The sequence below is a fragment of the Hypanus sabinus genome, unplaced genomic scaffold, assembly GCF_030144855.1.
Source record: "Hypanus sabinus isolate sHypSab1 unplaced genomic scaffold, sHypSab1.hap1 scaffold_202, whole genome shotgun sequence".
Classification (NCBI taxonomy): Eukaryota; Metazoa; Chordata; class Chondrichthyes; order Myliobatiformes; family Dasyatidae; genus Hypanus; species Hypanus sabinus.
In genome coordinates, this window is record NW_026780120.1 from 41,102 (window position 1) to 47,101 (window position 6,000).

Consider the following 6,000-nt stretch of genomic DNA (forward strand, 5'->3'; position numbering starts at 1 on the left):
CGATGGATAGTAGGCAGAAGGAGGCCACTGACCGGCGGCCAGTTGTTCAGGATTCATGAGTAAGAGCAAATCAAAGGGAGGCGGGGGCACACTGAGCTGGACATAGTCAAGGTGGTGGTCTTCAGGTTTCAGTGAAGAGGAGCCTCACTCAGAAAGAAAAGCTCAAGTTCTTTTTCCCTTCAGAACTGCTCAGCGGGGGACAGTAGAGACAACAGGCTGGAGAGTTAAAAGCTCCTCTTGAGGGACGTGGGAAGGCAGGGAGACCTCTGGGGTTGGTGACGACCACAACTGTGAACAGGATTCAGCTGCAGCATCTAACAGACCAGTCGGAGCTGGAACTGGGGGAGCTCCGGACCACCTGGGAGGCTGAGGGGGTGATGGAAAGGGCATCCAGAGGGGTAGTTAAACCTAGGGTGCAGGAGACTGAGTGGCAGGAAGGTGAAATATATTTTCAGATGGTATGTGGCCTCCCAGGTACCAGGGACCAGGATATCTCAGAGCAAGGGCTCAGCATTCTTAAGTGGGAGGGTGAACAGCCAGAAGTCATGGTCCATTGAGGTACCAGTGATCAGGGTAGGATGAGGGTCGAGGTTCTGCACAGGGAGTTAGGTGCTAGGTTAAAGGGCAGCATCTCCAGGGTTGTGATCTCAGGATTGCTTCCTGTGCCAGTGAGGTGAGAACTAGGAAGATTATACGGTTTGATGCATGTCGAAAGAGTTGGTGTAAGAGGGAAGGTATAAGATTTCTGGATCATTGGGCTCCCTTCCAAGGGATGTCTGACCTGTACAAAGGGGACGATTTGCACCTGAACTGGAGGGGGAACTAATATCCCAATTAGAAGGTTTGTTAATGCTGCAGGTTAGGGTTTAAACTATAGTCCCGGGCGGGTTGGGGGGGGGGGTGTGGAACAGAGTGCCAGAACAGTTAGTGGAGAGCTTTCAGAGGCAGACGTTGGCCAGGTCGGAATCGAAAGGCCGGGTATGGTGCAACTTGTAGTGACACACACAAAAGGCCAGAGGGACTCGCCAGGCCAGGCAGCATCTGGGAAAAAGAGTAAACAGCTGGAATTTCAGGCCGAGACCCGTCATCGGGACTGGACAAAAGAACATCAGAGTGAGAAGGTGGGGGAAGAGAGGAAGAATTACAAGGTGATGGGTGAAACAGTGAGAGGGGGAGGGCGGAAGGCTATGGAAGAAAGGTGTGGGGGAGGAGCTGATGGGCAGGTAAGGAGATAGAGCGAGAAAGAAATGGGAATGGAGAATGGTCGGGAAGGGACAATACCAGAGGTTCAAGAAATCAACGTTCAGGCCATCAGGTTGGAGGCTACCTCTCCAACGTGTAGTGACGAGTGGCTGTTGACAGGGCAAAATTGCAGTCAGCAAGGATGAGTCGCAGCAATTTGAAAAGGGTGAGGGCGAGACTGAAGGCGTATCTGAATGCACACACAGTATGCGGAGTGAGGTAGATGAAATGGCAGTGCAGTTACAGATTGGCAGGTATGATGTAGGCTTCACCGAGTCACGGCTGGAAGCTCCATGCCCAAAGATAAACATTGTGTCAAAGGCAAGGCAGAGAGGGCAGCGTTGCTCCGTTGGTAAAAAAAAAATGAAATCAAATCATTAGAGGGCCAGAAGATGTTGTATCATCGTGGATAGAGCAAGGGTAAAAAGATCCTGATGAGTGTTGTACACAGACCCCCAAAAGGATGTGGCCAACAAATTACGATGGGAGATAGAAAATGCAAGCCAAATGTTACAATAGTCATGGGGGTTTCAATATGCAGGTAGATAGTGCTGGATTACAGGAGGGGGAGTTTCTGGAGTGCCTACGAGATGGCTAGAGGATCAACTATTCTGGATTGGGTGTTGTGCAATGAACAATGGAATTGTTTAGAGAGCTTAAGTTAAAAGAACGCTTAAGAGCAAATGATCAAATTCACCCTGAAATTTGAGAGGGAGAAGCTGAAGTCAGATGTGTCAGTATGACAGTGGAGTGAAGGGAATTGCAGAGGCATGAGAGAGGAGCTGGTCAGAATTGTTAGGAGAAGAACACTGGTAGTGATGACGACAGAGCAGCAATGGCTGGAATTTCCGGGAGCAATTCAGAAGGCACAGGATGTGTACATCCCAAAGAGGAAGAAGTATTCTAAAGGAAAGATGACACAGCTGTGGTTAATCATTGTCAAAGCCAAAGAGAGAGCATTTAATAGAGCAAAAAAGAAGTGGGAAGTTAAAGGATTGGGAAACTTAACAGAAGGCAACTGAAAATGTCATTAAGGTAAAGATGGGATATAAAAGTAAGCTATTATAGAGAATACCAAAAGATTCTTCAGATGTAAAGTGTAAAAGAGAGGCCAGAGTAGATATCAGACCACTCTGAAGAGGTAGTAATGGGGTACATGGAAATGGCTGGTGAACTGAGTGAGTATTTTACATCAGCCTTTGCTATGAAAGACACCAGCTGGAAGTTCCAGGTGTCAGAGACCACGAAGTGTGTGAAGTTACTAGACAGAAGGTTCTTGGGAAACTGAAAGGTTTGAAGGTATATAGGTCACCTGGGCCAGATGGTGTACACCCTAGAGTTCTGAAAGAAGTGGCTGAAGAGATTGTGGAGGCATTAGTAATAGTAGAAACATAGGAAACCTACAGCACAATACAGGCCTTTCGGCCCACAACGCTGTGCCGAACATGTCCTTACCTTAGAGATTACCTAGGGATTGCCCATAGCCTCTATTTTTATAAGCTTCATGTAACTCTCCAGGAGTCTCTTAAAAGACCGCCACCGGCAGCCCCATTCCACGCACCCACCACTCTCTGCGTAAAAAAACTTACCCCTGACATCTCCTCTGTACCTACTTTCAAGAACCTTAAAACTGCCCTCTCATGCTAGCCATTTCAGCCCTGGGGAAAAGCCTCTGACTATCCACACAATCAATGCCTCTCATCACTTTATACACCTCTATCAGGTCACCTCTCATCCTCCGTCACTCCAAGGAGAAAAGGCCGAGTTCACTCAACCTATTCTCATAGGCATGTTTCCCAATCCAGGCAACATCCTTGTAAATCTCCTCTGCACCCTTTCTATGGTTTCCACATCCTTCCTGCAGTGAGGCGACCAGAACTGAGCAAAGTATTCACAGTCTGACTAACATTACCTCTCAGCTCTTGTACTCAATCCCACGATTTATGAAGACCAAAGTATGCCTTTTTAACCACAGAGTCAACCTGCGTAGCAGCTTTGAGTGTCCTATGGACTTGGACCCCAAAATCCCTCTGCTCCTCCACATTGCCAAGAGTCTTACCATTAATACTATATTCTGCCATCATATTTGACCTCCCAAAATGAACCACCTCACACTTATCTGTGTTGAACTCCATCTGCCAGTTCTCAGCCCAGTTTTGCATCCTATCGATGTCCCGCTGTAACCTCTGACAGCCCTCTACACTATCCACAACACCCCCAACCTTTGTGTCATCATCAAATTTACTAACCCATTCCTCCACTTCCTCATCCAGGTCATTTATAAAAATCACGAAGAGTAGGAGTACTTGGAAGTATCATAGAATAGGCTGTAGTCAGCATTGTTTCCTCAAGTGAAAATCTTGCCCGACAGATCTGTTGAAATTCTTTGAAGAAATGACAAGCAGGATAGACAAAGGATAATTTATTGATACTGTGTACTTGGATTTTCAGAAGGTCTTTGACAAGGTGCCACACTTAAGGCTGCTTAAGCTATGAGCCCATGGTAATACAGGAAAGATTCTAGCATGGACAAAGCAGTGGCTGATTAAAATCAGGCGAAGAGTGGGAATAAAGGGAACCTTTTCTGCTTGGCAGCTGGTGACTAGTGGTGTTCCACAGGGGTCTGTGTTGAAAGTGATTCTTTTCACACTGTATGTCAATGATTTAGATGATGGAATTGATGGCTTTGTTGAAAGGTTTGCAGATGATATGAAGATGGGTGGAGGGGCAGGTAGTTTTGAGGAGGTAGATAAACTCTAAAAGGACTTGGATAGATTATGAGAATGGGCAAAGAGATGGCAGATGAAATACAGTGCCATGAAGTGTGTGGTCATGCACTTTGGTAGAAGAAATGAAAGGGTTGACTATTTTCTAAGTGGAGAGAAAATACAAGCAAAAACTTGTAAGGGACTTGAGAATCCTTGTGCAGGATTCCCTAAAGGTTAACTTACGGGTTGAATCTGTGGTGAGGAAGGCAATGCAATGTTAGCATTCATTACAGGAGGACCAGAATATAAAAGCAAGGATGTAATGTAACTTATGAAGGACTGGAGAGGCTGCAGTTGGAGTATTGTGACCAGTTTTGGACTGCTTATCTTAGAAAGGATGTGCTGAAACTGGAGAGGGTTCAAAAGGGGATTGAATGCATTTGAAGAGCATTTGATGGCTCTGGGCATGTATTCAGAAGAGTGAGGAGTGACCTCATTGAAACCTATCGAATGGTGAAAGGTCTTGACAGAGTGGATATGCAGAGGAAGTTTCCTATGGTGGGAGAGCCTAAGACCAGAGGACACAGCCTCTGAATAGAGAGGTGTACTTTTCAAACAGAGATAAGGAGGAATTGCTCTAGCCAGAGTGTGGAATTTTTTGCCACAGGCAGTTGCGGAGTGTTATGATCCCGGCCCCCTCCTTTGTGAGAATCGCAAGAGCACCCGTTGAGGGGGGGTGGGCTCAGTAGACCCAGTCGGAGAGAGAGAGAGAGAGAAATGTGCAAAATTGCACATCCCACCCGGGGTACAGAATAAGGCGACAGCAACTATTGTCTCATGGAGGCCACGTGAAAAGCCCTCGGGCAAGGTGGGCTGGTTGAGAGAGAGATTGCATCATCCCAACCTGATTGACACCTGCGACCCCGTGAGGAAGTATAAAGGAGAGTCTCAGGGGGACAACCCCTCAGACGCACCCAGAAGATACGAGAGTGATCCCGCAGCAGCGGGAAGCCACGTGCGTTAGATTCCGGGATCGGAATTTGTGGCTGGAATGACAGAAAACCACTTTTAACTAACATCGGGGAGAGGAAACCAACGCTCCCCCGATTTCACGGAAGATTCATCAAGACTCGGCAAGTTCTTTCTCTTCTTCCCCAATCTCTCTCTCTCGGTCGCCCCACGTGAAACCCAGCGATTTTCAAAGGGCTGAGGCCTGCAGACTTTCTGAGTGACTTTTATATTTCCAACGGACAATCTACTAACCCCTAGACATCAGCAGAGCTCACTTCTTAATGATGATTATTACTATACCCACGCTTTAGATTGAATGTTGACAATGTGCACTATCTGAATGTATGTATTAACCCTACTTTTGTGTCCCTTTACGAATAAAACGTTTGAAAATAGTGACATCAGACTTCAACGGACCTCTCTATCTTTGCTGGTAAGTTATCCAGTTACGGGATTCATAACAGTCGGGGTTCTCGTCTCGGGATTTGACACCAAATTGGGAGGCCAGTGAATCGGGCTTGTAAATCAAAAACTTGAATCTGGTTCCGCGGGTAGCCAGACGGGAAACCAGCAAAGATGGACGTGGGTGAATTTATGGAAAACCCGACGGTGCTAGAGGCAGCCACAAAATCAGACTTGTTAAGTTTAGCGAAGGGGTTGAACCTCACAGAAGTGAGGTCGTCCATGAAAAAGCGGGAGGTACGAAGGGCCATAACCCAGTGTTACATTGGGAAGAAGGTGTTTGAAGCTGAGGTATTGGGAGATATCCCTGAAGAAGTACCATCAAGTGGGACGGTTCAGTTAGAGGTGGAGAAATTGAAGTTGGAACATGAAATTAAGTTAAAAGAGCTGGAAGCGGCTGAGAGAGAGAGGGAAAGGCAAAGACAGCATGAAATTCACCTAAAGAAGCTAGAAGCAGAAGAGAAAGAGAAGGAACGGGCTGAGAAAGAGAAACAGAGGCAACATGACCGGGAAATTGAGAAGATGAAGAACGAGTGAAGAGATCAAGGGTTAGACCAAGCAGAGCGGTTTAATGTTA